General features: G+C 43.6%; 1 pseudogene; it reads right to left on the reverse strand.

Annotated features, from left to right (window-relative positions):
* Positions 1 to 5622: 5622 nt before the first annotated feature.
* The window catches only part of LOC142503291 (large ribosomal subunit protein uL2-like), a 52789-nt pseudogene continuing 43954 nt past the window's right edge, over positions 5623 to 14457 (reverse strand).

The raw sequence follows: 14457 nt of genomic DNA on the forward strand, positions 1-14457 counted from the left end.
CGCGTGGTTGTGGGACATTGTACTCTCGTCCCAAACAATGATCTTGCACTCTTGAAGAACTGGTTGCTCCTGTGTTTTTGCTAATGGTGCCAATTGGATTTTCAGAGTTACCAAGATTGAGTGGTAGCTTGAGTGTTGTGTGATGAGATCATGTCATATGTGATGTCATATGTGATTTCATCAGTGATGTCATTACTGATGTAATTTGTGAATTGTATAAAAAATAGATAAAGACCTGCTCCTTTATCTCAGGAACCACCATGCAAAATGTGGTACAATATCTTAACAGGTGTCCAAATTCATAGCAAACAGACAAACAACTTTGCAAAATATATAGTACAGTAGATATAGAGTAAACTAAACAGACCCTTAAGACTAATAAAGATCGTGGGGAAAATTAAGGATTTTAAGCAATCTGGTGCTTCAGGGGTTAATGTGGTTACAGTTTATCTTTGAAATACAAGATATTGTGTTTATGACAGGTCAAGACCCTTCCTGTGCCTGTGCTGATCTACAAAGAGGGTTTATTTGTGGGGTGGGGAGAGTGGAGCAGGGGTAGGGGTATCACGATGGCCCACTAAAAGTGAAATATGTGTAGTTTAGAAGGCTTGGGATGACAGCCAGATCCTGGGCTGTCAGCCTCAAAGAAAACTGTAACAGCCTTGAATTATAACTTGTGCATCCCAGAGAGAGGTGACAACCAGTTCACCACTTCTTTGGAGGGCTGTATTAAAAATGAGAAATTATGGGCCTGACAGCAATTCATAAGAGTAACAAATGGATATCTATTACCAGATTAGACATTAGGTATGATTAGACAAATCAAATCATACCACTCACTGCATGTAAGAGGTGAAAAAGACAGAAAACTGTTTCTCATGAAAAAAGAGACGTTGGGCTGTAAAATTTTATATGCAGGTGTGTATGTGAAGTACTCAGACCTAACGGTGAAGATGGCACCTGTCTAAGTATTAGAGAAATTATTTCATATATTTAGTCAGATTTTTGAAAGTCAGAAGAAAGTTTGTTTTCTTTCAAGTCGTAAAACGTGAAGTTTGGATCTATTCTGATCCTATTTTATGTCAGTTTTTCTTTTTGCAATAAATATTAATAACGTTTACTTTTATACTAATAGTGTGTTTCTTTTTCTTTTTTGTGCCCTCGTTATATGTGTATATTTCGGTTGGTTGCCCCGCTGATCAGAGGTGAGTGAGGAGCAGCAGAGAGACTATTTAGCACACTTTGGGACATATCATGATTTTTGGAACCGCGCGAACTTAATATATCTTTTCTTGAGGACTCTAAAAACAATGCCTTGAGTGAAGATACTGGATTCATTACACATTACAGCAACATATAATTCACCTCTTATCCTACTGTATATTTTAGAGACTGTGTGATTGTAACAGGGACTTAGTTTCTTCAACAGGGATACAGTATCTCTAAAATCCAGCAAGGATCTGGTTAAGTACAGCAGGCACTTAACCAGACTCCACCTGGCCAATTAAGTCTGTAAGAAAAGCCTCATGTGAGACACAGGAGAGCGATTTCTTAACTCACATTTGGGCTGACAGAAGGAGAGCAGAGAAGCCTATACACAGACCCTTTCTTGAGCACAAATGCTGTGCTAAGATCAAGACACCCAGAGACCTATATTTCCTGAACACAGAGGACCCAGAAACCTGCCAGAGACTGACATGGAGGGCCACCTGCTTAAGGTACCGCCTGAGCCTTTGGGGTGATAGACTGGTAATGGGAATATCCCTCCAGTCCTGCAGATAGGGTCTGGGGAAGTAAGTTAGCCCTTACAAAGGGATAGGGGTTTGTTATTTTGTCGTTTTTGTATGTTTTGCCTGGATAAAGGAACAGGCTCAATAAAGCCAAGATATAATTTCACCCAAATTGGTCTCCATTATATGTACCTCTGGACACGTCTCTTACAGTGACCATAACACTGACCCTTCTTTAGACCTCTGCTTCTCATCCACCTTTGACCCCTACGATAATCTTCTCACTACTCAACTTGAAGACTCCCAATAGAGTTTATCTCCACCTCTACTTATCACCTTCGAATATATATCCTTCCTTCCAACTGTGCTGCCACAATATACTTGAGGAATAACCCTATTAGGTTTGGAAAGCTCTGTACACTATAATTTTATCGATGAATAATCTAATGTTGGTCCCTGTACCAGGGTGCCTTCCCTGTTTAAGTAGATTTACAGGAACACCTGTCTAGAGAGCTGGAGTCCAGCACTGAGCAGGCTAATTCAGAGCAGACTTTTAATTTAGACTAATTAACCTGCTCAGCTGGAATCTCCTTAAAAATCCTGAAGCATTGACTGCAGGGAGGATTTCTAGTCCAAGAAGACGCCCTGGACTGCTTAAGGCTTTGGCCATGTTTGGCGCTTGCTGGCGGAAGCGTGCTGACGCGCGCTCCTGCTCAGCACTGAGCCCCTACAGCCGCAATTAGAGCGGCTTTAGTAGGGGCTCACCTGCGCTTCCGCGCGCTTCCGGAAGCGCAGGTCTTAGGGGAATTTAAAATTCCCCCGCTTGCCGGCGAGACAGGCCGGTCACGTGAGCGGTTCGCCCAATGAGGGCGAACCAGCTCCGTGACGTCACTGGCCCGCCCCCGGCTAGTGACGCGCCTGCTCCCGGCCCGCCCCCTGATGGTCTGTCCCCCTTCTGCCCGATCCCTGTCCCCCTTCTGCCTGATCCCCGTCCCCCTTCTGCCCCGATCCCTGTCCCCTTTCTGCCCTAATCCCTGTCCCCCTTCTGCCCGATCCCTGTCCCCCTTCTGCCCCGATCCCTGTCCCCCTTCTGCCCTGATCCCTGTCCCCCTTCTGCCCCGATCCCTGTCCCCCTTCTGCCCCGATCCCTGTCCCCCTTCTGCCCCAATCCCTGTCCCCCTTCTGCCCCAATCCCTGTCCCCCTTCTGCCCCGATCCCTGTCCCCCTTCTGCCCCGATCCCTGTCCCCCTTCTGCCCCGATCCCTGTCCCCCTTCTGCCCCGATCCCTGTCCCCCTTCTGCCCCGATCCATGTCCCCCTTCTGCCCCGATCCATGTCCCCCTTCTGCCCCGATCCCTGTCCCACTTCTGCCCCAATACCTGTCCCCCTTCTGCCCCGATCCCGATCCCTGTCCCCCTTCTGCCCCGATCCATGTCTCCCTTCTGCCCTGATCCATGTTTCCTGTGTGTGCATTGTGTGTGTGTGTGTGTGTGTGTGTGTGTGTGTGTGCGCATGTATGTGTGTGTGTGCATGTGCATGTGTGTGTATGCATGTGTGTGTGTGTGCCTTTGTGTTTGTGTGTGTGTGTGTGTGTGTGTATGCATGTGTGTGTGTGTATGCATGTGTGTGTATGCATGTGTGTGTGTGTGTGTGTGTGTGTGTGTGTGTGTATGCATGTGTGTGTGTGTGTGTGTGTGTATGCATGTGTGTGTGTGTGTGTGTGTGTGTGTGTATGCATGTGTGTGTGTGTGTGTGTGTGTGTGTGTGTGTGTGTATGTGTGTGTATGTGTGTGTGTGTGTATGCATGTGTGTGTGTGTGTGTGTGTGTGTGTGTGTGTGTGTGTATGCATGTGTGTGTGTGTGTGTGTGTGTGTGTATGCATGTGTGTGTATGCATGTGTGTGTGTGTATGCATGTGTGTGTGTGTGTATGTGTATGCATGTGTGTGTGCCTTTGTGTGTGTGTGTGTGTGTGTGTGTGTATGCATGTGTATGTGTATGCATGTGCGTGCGCGTGCGTGCGTGAATATATTTATCAAAGTTGCACAATGTTAATAAATAATTTATTCTCACAACATGTCTTTTTTTTTAATTTTTAAAATATTATATAACACACACACACACACACACACACACACACACACACACACACACACACACACACACACACACACACACACACACACACACACACACACACACACACACACACACGTTCCCCAGTGACACACAAACACACAGACCACTTCAAAGTGACACACACACACTGACAGCTACCAAGTGACACACTCACAGTGATACCCGCCTCCCAAGTGCTTGCTGTCTCCTCTGTCAGGACAGCAAAAAGCTCCTGGTAGAGCGAGCGGCAGCAAGCACCTAAGCGCTTACTATGTCCCAGGCCTAATGGATCACAGGGGAGCTGCGTCTCTGGTTCTAGACACAAACACTGGAGTACTGTGGAGAGAAGCGTGCACATGGACTTCTGGATCCCTGCCCCAGCTGAAGGAAACTGACCTCCACTCTGTGATATATATTTGTTGTTGTCAAGGGGCCTAGCTCTCCAACCCGTAGACGGGGTCTGTGCTGTTTAGTCAGCGCTCCCTATAGCAGCTAGGTTGTTTTCCTGTAACCCTGTTTTTACTGGTGAAAGCTATTTATGTTCAGGATATTGTGGCAAATAGAATCCTGTTTTGTGTTCACTTAAAAACGTCTCTTAACCTCTGCAAAAATCTCCTAAAAAAGGTGTTATAAGTGGTACAAGAGGTGGCCCTTGAATACTAAAGGGGACCCAGAGACTGTTGGGGAAAAATGTGTGTGCTTCTGTTTGCAACAGCCCTGCCATGCTTGAGCAACAGGAGTGAAAGTGGAAGAACTGCGTGCAGAGGTGACCAGAATACACTGCGCTGGAAAAAGTCATAAACGTCACAGTCTAACTAGGGGGACTGCTACAGACAGTGACCCACACAATGCACTGATTCTGTGATCAAAGTCTACTCCATCACGTGTATGTGAAAAAAAAATAAGAAAAAAAAGACTCCCCAGATGGGGTTTTAAAATGGCTGCTCAGAAAAAAGAAAAAAAGTCTACAGAGACGCCTGTGAGAGCTACGAAATCCGCAAGTGAAGTCTGCCCCACCTGTATGACTACCAACAGTGATTCTAGCATATACAGAGAATATTTACACAATAGCGTTGAAGACACCTGAAAGTGCCACAATGGAGGGCAAAATGGTATTATGGATGTAATGAACTCGGCCACACGAAAGAGTGCCCCCAGACCTTTTGATGATGAGGATGTCTCTTACAGTATATAATCCCAAAAATGAGATGTGTCACCCCTAGGATGTTGGTAATGCCTGGACCCTAGGCACATGGAAGAGTCATGTCCCTACGTCTTTAAACATGAACACTGGCAGCAAGGGCAGGACCCGCTGAATGATGAATATCTCCACCTGCTACTACAAGAAAAGCATGGTGGGTGCAGTGAAACTGCAGAAATGTCAAGCATAGAAGGCGACCTCAGTATCCCTGATGCGCCAGAGTCTTCCAAAATAAAGAAAAGAGGCTCTCGGCTTACCATGGAAGTTGCAGACACATCCACAGATGACCCTTCGGCATCAGAAGGGACTGATATGCCCTGAAGCCTAGAGCGAATGGAAGAGTCATCCTGGGAATGGTGGAATCTCCAGCGGGCCAAAGGCAGAAGTTGCGAACCCTGAAGAAGTGTCTCCGGTTCAGAAAGTGAGAAACTCTCAACATACAATACCAGGCAAGTTGAGCCGAAACAAATAAGTGACAATCCCCTTACCAATCCTGAAGATGCACTGCAAAATGCCAGACATTAAGGTCATCTCCTACGTGAACGATTGGAAAAGAAGATAGAAGTTAACACCACGCTACAGAGTGGTCCGCTCACACTCGCCTTTGACTGTGGGACTGTGATGAACATGGAGCGTTGCTTTCGTAGTGACTTCGAAGACCTGACGCCTGGGCTAAAGACAGCGAACACTAAAATTACCAACATGTTAAAAAAACAGAACCACTCTCATGAAGTTATTGCTGACTGGAAGCAGAAGTACTGTATGAAGAGGCTCAAGCAGAGCTGGAAGATTCAGTCTCAGTATAGAGCTTGAACTCTCGCAGATGGAGTCTATCAGTCTCAACTCAGAGCTAGGAATCTCTCAAAAGAAGTTTTGCAGTCTCAGTGCAGACCTGTGAGTCACTCAGAAAGAGATTTGCAGTCTTAGTACTGGAAATCTGTCAAAAAGAAGTTCACACTCTCAGAATAGAGCTTAATGTCTCTCGCCAGGAGGTGACCGGTCTCGGCACAGAACTGGAAATCTCTCAAAAGGAATTTCACGGTCTTTATGCAGAAATGGGAGTCTTTCAGAAAGAGTTTCACACAACATGGAGCTACTGTAGAAGTCTTGCACCAGGAAATCCCAAGTTTCAACACAGGTGTTTTGAAGGGAAAGATGACTACGAAAAGGTTATGAGTGTTATAGAGACTGTAAACAGAACAGAAATCCAACTTTTATATTTAACTCATCAAGTCTATAAAGGAAAATAGAAGGTCCATGAAGAAAAAAATGTGAAGAAACAAATCCAACAAGAAAAGTTGGAAGTGCAGTTAGCACTGAAAGAAGTAGATGGGGATTTTCAGCAGGAAAAGAGCAAATCCCTGTGTCTGCAATTAGAACTTTCTCAGATCCAATCAAGCTCTGAAAGAAAAAAAGAGAAGCGTTGTAACACTTCAGAAATACTGCAGATCTCTTCTCCAAGGTACAGAAGGTTTGAGAAAGTTTTACGCTGGTGCTGCCCGCAGACCAGACTCGTCCCTTATACTGAGGTGGGGACGTATATGTGCACGCACCCGCAGAAGAAGGAGCGTGTCCGGAGTGTGGTGTTTCGGCATTGCCAGGCCAGGTGTGAATGTGTAGCAATACTTGCCGGTACCGGTACAGAAGAGACTAAGTCGTTGCCGTAAGCCAAGGTCAGGGAGAGAGAGATCCGAGAGGTCGAGGTCCAAGCTGAGGTCGAGGGATGAGAGAAGCTGCAAGGTCAGGTGGGAGCCGGGGTCCAGAGCCAGAGAGAAATGTCCGCCAAGCCGGATCGCAAACTGAATAACGAAGAGCAAAGGGAAAGCCAGAATAGACGTCTGTAAGCAGAGACTTTGTCGAGCGATGTGAGAGAGGCAGCACAGGTACCATATATCGTGGCTGACCAATAGGGATAGGAGGCAGACCTGGAGGAAGATGAGGAGCTGTCCTGGATTGGTTCCTGTAATAAGCAGGCAGGTGGGGAGCTTTAGGGTTAAGTGGCAGCCTTTGTGAGATTTGGGGGCGTGGTATCACTGCTAGTGCAGTGAATAAATTATCCTTGCCCGGCGCGCGCTCTGTAAGGTCGGAGAGCGCACGCCCGGGACCCGAGGGAACCGCCAGAGCCCTAAGAGGCTGCGGGGCAGCGTCGGACCGCCGGGAGTGAGGGGGCCACCCCCGCACAGCAGGAGCAGGTCGGGTGAGGAGAGGAAGCCGTCTCACGGCAGCGGGGGCATTCGGAGGTGAGGAGGGGTCGCGCTGTGAGCGCCGCGATCCCCGCATCCTCGCAGAAAGAAAGTTATCTGCGCAAATGCTCTGCAGTGGTTGTCATAAAGGCTGCCTACAGAGGAACAAAAGCATGTTACCTTTATCGCTAGAATAAAGCAGCCTGCCTTCTCCAGTTAATATGGAGAATACGACGACAAAGAAAGAATTATGTACATTTGAAGCAATCTGTAATTGTGGTCTAGTCAAATGTGAGGAAGTATCTACAGCAACAATGTTACAGGAAAATGAAGGAAGCGGCTTGTGTGATTCATTCCAGATATATATCACAACAAAACAAGCTGTGCGTTGCTACAAACTCATCCTCAATATCGTCTCAACCGGGTTTCAACAAAATCCAGGAAAGAGGAACCGAATTGGGACTGAGAAGTACAATTCAAATCCAGTCATGTTACCATACCCACGTGGGCCAAACCAGATTCTGCACGCTGAAAACAGCCGCTATAAAGATTCAGTCTTTGGCTAGATTGATAGTCCAGAAAAATGTGTGAGGCTCAGAACTAGTGACAGACATAAATATAAAGCATATATATTCCAGCAAAAAGTACCTTAAGGTATCCTTACATTCATTGAATTGAAGTATAGTGGTATGCCAAGTTATCTTCAGAATGAGCAGATAAAACAATATATTGATATAAAACATAAAATATTTATTTAAAATATACTAAAATAAGCACAAAAACTCCAAAATATGGAAGTAAATTAAATATAGAAACCTGTAACTTAATTGAGCTTAAACCTGCATTGATGCACGAGTATTCACAACAAAGTAAAGTACAGCTCAACCCCGTTATAACGCGATCCGTTACAACGCGAATCCGCTTATAACGCGATGCAAGCGTAGCTCCCAATTTTCGTATTTATGAATACTTTACAACACGATTATTGGAATCTTAAATACTTTATTGTACAATGCATACAATTGTACATTATTTCTAACGCGATCCGCTTATAACGCAATGTGATTCTTTGGACCCCAAGCACAGTGTTATAAGGGAGTTGAGCTGTATATCCTAAACTAGAATCGGGTCTCATATATGTTGGACCCTGTAACTAGGGAGTTATCCCTGTTCAGGAAATGTGCCTCTAATCCAGCAGTGTGGTGGTTAACTGCTGGTAGTCAATTAACCAACACCACCTGCCTGATTATGTTTCTTAGAAAAGCCTGTCTTTGAGACAGGAAGTGAGATTGTTCCTGAGTCTCACAAGTTGTGGGACTGACCATAGAGACAGATGGCTTGAAGCCTGCCAGAAGAAACAGCACGCTGCCTGCAAGACACAGGGGAAAGAACCTGTAAACCTGAATGCTGACACAGCCTGAGGAAAAAGGCAGCAACCAAGGAACAGAGAAGACTTTCCCTCCAACTACAAGAAACAGATAAGACTTTCCTTTATAAGACTTTTGGTATATCTGCACATATCAAGATATATGTTTGGGGCTGGGAGACATGCTTATCTAAAGGGAGTTGTGGACTGCATAGGTTTCACTAGAAATACTCCCAAGTGGAACAGAAGCGTTGTTTGACCCCTTTTTTGAATATGTTTGGATGTTTTTTTCTTATGATAAAGGAACAGGCGCAATAAAAGCCTTATTTAATTTCACCTTAACAAGTCTCCCTTGCATACCTCTACGCACGTCCTCCTACAGACCCCCTCTAATATTGCAACTAGTTGCCTCTAGTCATTACAGCAAAAAATGGATATACATGTAGCCCGGCCTGGTTTCACTGGCTACCAGTCTGCCCTCCTCCTAGCAGTAAGCCCTAGTAGAGCAGGCCAGCCAGGAGTAATCATGGGTTTTCCCCACCTCCTGCAGCTTCAGTGAGTTACAGGGGAGGCGGTGCAACTAGGCCTTGTGTCCAATCAGGGATTCAGTGCTGACTCCTGATTTAAGGAGCTGCACTTCCTGATTTAGTCAGTCACTCTACCTTTGAGAGAGGCTAGTCTACCCAAACCAGTTGTGCAGGGCGCTGCCAATCTGTGGGCCCTCCCTTAGGGGAGTGGCAGGAGACTATTCCTCTTACTCCACCAGGGAGTAAGAGAAGAGCTAGGACTGGTTCTGGTGCCCTAGGCTGGGAGTCCATGTCCAGGGACATCCTGAGGGTGAAGGCCCTAAGGTCTACTGATAGTTGCTGTTTGAAGCCTGCAGTGTATAATAAAATGTTCCTGTTTCACTATACCTGCCGCCTGAGACTGCAATCTATCAGGGAAAGGGAAGAGAACTCTCCTGCAGGAGATTGCTCCCCTCATTCCAGGGGCCTGCAAGAGATGGAGGCACTGTCACTGTGAGTACGAAGCCTGCTCTGTCATCCCCTACTACTATCATGCGGGAGACTCACATCTACTGTGAGCCAGCAGGTATGCACCACCACACTACATGGAGCAGCAAAATCTTCCAGAGGGGAGGGGGGGAGTGAAATATGGGCTACATACAAATTAATTGAATCACAATAACACCCCTATGAATACGTGTCTCTTGCATCCAGAGATTGTTGTATTATAGTCCGTGTAAGTTGTTTATATCCAAGGTAGCTGAGATATAATTGTGATATATTGTGAATATAAACAACTTACATGGACTATAATACAACAATCTCTGGACGCAAGAGACAAGTATTCATAGGGGTGTTATTGTGATTCAATTAATTTGAGCACTAAGGGGGAAGCAAGAGGAATGTAAGTACAGTACTAAAACCTCAAACTTTTCCATACCGTGGGCCACTTCAGAGTCAATACTGTAATCGTTTGGAGGACCATCATACTTAACACTTAGCTCTTCTCATCAATATATTAATACATTTGTTTGATATATATTTAAAAAATATCTGCATATGAACAGCCTTTTGGTAGTTCGATTACTCAGACCATCACTGAGGTCTTAGGGGGATATTCAGTAAAGGTTGTTGGCGGCCAACACACCGGATCGGGTGCCAAACCCACACCAGACTTTAGTGGGCCATCAGTGGTAAGTGAACACCACTGAATTACACTTACTATAATAAAAGGAGGCGGCCTCTATTAATGTACCTCTATTTACCTGTAATGAGGGAACAATAGAATTGCTCCTTTCTCTAATTGGATGCATACCAGAGCTCCAAAAATATGCTGGTAGAATTCTATCCCAGTGGTGGCTACAGTATATGTTCTGCCTCAGATGCATAATCAGAGGGTTCTCTGAAATAGAAACGTGCTACATAAATAAACATATTATTATTACTATAATTATTATCAAAGTGAGTAATAACAAATACATCCATTCTTAAGACCTATTTGGCTAGATATAAAGGGACATCTTTAAAAAGTAGTATTTTGCCACAAGACACCTTTCAGTGCTGGAGACACCTTACATTCCATTCAAATCAATAGGCTGTCTCACAGTGTCCGGAAGGTGTTTTTTGGTTGAAGACTGCTTAGTAAATGGCATAAGGTTGCAGAATGTATTTAGTTTCTGTGAAAAATACCCTGTTTATTTCTGTGATTATACAGACACTAGAACTCTACAATACATGGTTTATATTCCAAGCACATGGTGCTTAGTTGTCAATATCAGTTCATGTTGAATTAACAGGATCACATAACAAAGGCTTAATTATAAGACCTAATGGTGTAAAACGGTTGTTATAATTTATGGAAAATTGGCCATTAACTACCAGGAAAAAAAAAATACTAGTGTCGCCATTCAGAGGCAATACACCATTGTAATACATGGACAAACTCGTTAACAAGAAGTGATCTTATCTTTTGCAAAGGCAAAAATCAATCAAGATAATCCCCTAGTATTCTAGCCTCGTAGCGACCTTTTCTCCAGATAATAAGATGTTGTGGAGTTTAACTTCTGGCTAGGTCAGCATGGAGTAATAACGTAACGGGAATAATATTTTTGCAACAAACGAATTGAAGGTGTGGATCATCGATTTTGGATAAATTACATTAGGGGTCTTTACTTTCATTCAAGTCTACTGTTGATATCTATTCTTTGGTAACTCTCTGGAGATGTTTTGAGGATTCTTTAAAAAAAACAAACAGATTATTATCTTCAGAATGCTGGATGCAGTTTTTTTTTTTGCCTGCAAACCTGGAGCACGGCTATCTTTTTATTTACAGACTTACAGTTATCACAGGTAGAGATGGGCACATTATTGGGGTGGATTTGGATCCGCTGCGGATGGCCGGTTCCTTTGGTCAGCGGATTTCAGCAGATCAATCTCAAAAAGGGCGATTCGTGCTTTGCGGATTTTTTAAATTATTATTACCAAATACAATCTGTGGATTCTGTAACCCGTGGCGGATTTTTAGAATCCAATCCGCGGATGCAGCAATCTGTTGGCAGATTCTTAAGAATTCCTAACAATCCACCAACGGATCGCTGAATCTGAGGATGGGATTCCACAAATCTGTCAACGGATTGTAGCCAATGGTGGATTTTGACCAATCCGCTTGGATTAAAACCGACCAAATCCATCTGCAGACTTTACACCGCGAAATGGATTGGGAGGGGATTGCGAGAAAATCCTGGAAACGAAAAAGCATTGGGCGCTAACTCTCTGACGGGGTAGACAAACAAATGACATGTACTTGGAAAATGAATACCTTATTAGGGGTCTCTCTCGAAGGACCCCTAAAATGGAGTTGTATGAGTTGGTTTGCTGTGGCTCAACCCCACCAGGATCTATCCAGGATCCTCAATACATGCAAACACAAAAGAAAATAGGGGAACACAGGAAAATAAGATTAATCCTAGAAGCAGATTTGGGTGGATTCGCCCATCTTTAATTACAGAGCAGATAGACAAGTAAATAAACGTATCTAATCTAATTCCAAATTTTTCACCTTCAGCTCTTAAAGCGTTGATGCATTATTAAGTATACACGACCTATTCTTCTTTTCTTTTACTTTATTTCTCTTCATGCATTTTTTATAGAGAATTGTTATTGCCATGTTTATATATTTATAGCTTCTACACATCAATGGGGTGGCTGTTGGAAGTACTGTATACAGAAAGGAACTTCTCATAGTGATTTTATTGCAGTGCCTCCTCCCGCTAACTCTTGCAGTGATATTGCTTGGAGCCGTTTCAGCCATAAGATCGAAATGGTTGTAACTGCTGTGTGGTTGCAATAACAAAATATACATTTCAGCCTGAAAGTAATAAACTCCAAATTAAAACAGCATTGCAGGGCCCATCAACATTTAGTTATTAAATGTTGATGGGCACTAGATATGACAAACGTGTACTTAGTCATACCTAGAGCACATCAGCAAGGTGCCTTTTTTTACTTATATCTGTGTAACCCCTGCTTGGAAGACTACTCGTTTCTGTAAAGGGGTAACTTGGCCTTAAGGGGTTAACTGTCTGAGCTCACTCAGGTTACTCCCTTCCTCTTCACACCATCGGATGTATGACATCAATGTAAGGGTATATATAGCCATCCTTTATGTTCTAGAAACAGGTTCATCGGAGCTCTGACTGGGGTCCTCACTGTGAGTTCTGTACATAGGTTTGTGTGTTTAGGAATATGTATTAAGATGTGTCTGTCATCCTTCATTGTTTTCCAGTTAGTAATGTGCCCCTTCTAAGCTAGTGCCTGTTAAAGGAACAGGGAACTTCAGTTTGTGGGAGAGAGATGCAAATCATCCTGTTCTCATAGAGATGCCCCTACCACAGCCTGACCGCCACTGTCCTCATAAAGTCGGTTTTTAGGGTAGGGAATTAGGGTAAGAGGTTAAGGTCTTTAGGGTAGGAGATTAGGATAAAAGGTTTTTCGGGTAGGGGGTAGCGTTAGAATTAGGGGTTGTTAGGGTAATGGGCAAGGTTAGGGGGTTACCTTAGAGGCAAAACTGCTGCAGTGAGAAGTCCCTGCGGCAAGTGTGGTTGCGAAATGGCTGTGCCAAAATGTCCTACACTGTTGTAGGGTCTATGTATTAAGGTTATCTGCGCTGACGCATTTGTGTTTAAAAAATTGCATTTTTATTTGAATGACTGCATATCTATTATCAGAAATTATACAATTTTTCAGCTTTGCAAAGGTCCCTCAAATGAACAATATCTCCCTTCAATTTGTCCCAATATACCACCTGTCCCGAACAGCACACAAGTGAGCATGTGACTTAGTATGCAACCAGGGTAATACATACGGCTAGTCTGGCCAACTCACCTTTCCACTGTTCAAGTTACTTTCAATTAGTTAATATTGACCCTTTACTCTATTGCAATCATATCAATCCCTGCCACCCACCAAGAAATATGCAAAAATATCTGCCAGGGTCTCAAGTCCCTGTTTATTAAAGAAAAACTATATACTTAATACACAGAAATATATGTGCATGCAATGTCTTGTATATAATGTATACCTTGTTCATTTATGTAACTGTACTTGTAACCATGTATTATTTGTTTTTCTCTGTGCCCAGGACATACTTGAAAACGAGAGGTAACTCTCAATGTATTACTTCCTGGTAAAATATTTTATAAATAAATAATATTGTAGCAAAATGTGTCAGAAAATGTAAATACACTCTACAAAGCGTGCAACGTTTAATTGAGAGCCCAAAGCATCACTTACTTAAGATTGTTTTAATATATATAAAAATACAGTTGTTTCGACTGCAGAAAAATATTATTACAAGAACATCCAGTTACAATAAAGGCAGAACATTTTCTAAAAAATAAAAGGATAAAACAAACAGAATTCTCAATACGTTACCACACGTCAAAAGTTCTTCCCAGGTCATTGGCGCGGAAAGATGAAAATTCCCGTGTCTGATCCCAAACACACCTCTGTTGAATACCAATTTTCTATTCAAACATGCCAAGATTTATGGCCAGACGTTCTGCATTGAAACACACATAAAACCCACCCCTATCGTAAATCAGTTAATTAGCTGACTTGAAAAAAAATCTCTTGTCTCATGACGTTTAAAATCTGACTCAATATATCAACACTCATAACTTACATTCCCAAATACTTAGCCAGATGACATCATCACGGTTGTGTCTGTGCTCTCCACACGCACATCTGCACCTAATTTGAGAGCCTAATGTTTATTTTTGCAGGAGAAACAGTTACCTGTCTATTGCACCTCTTACCCATGCAGTGTGTGGTATGATTTGATTTACAGTATCTAATC

This window comes from Ascaphus truei, chromosome 9, assembly GCF_040206685.1.
Source record: "Ascaphus truei isolate aAscTru1 chromosome 9, aAscTru1.hap1, whole genome shotgun sequence".
NCBI classification, from domain to species: domain Eukaryota; kingdom Metazoa; phylum Chordata; class Amphibia; order Anura; family Ascaphidae; genus Ascaphus; species Ascaphus truei.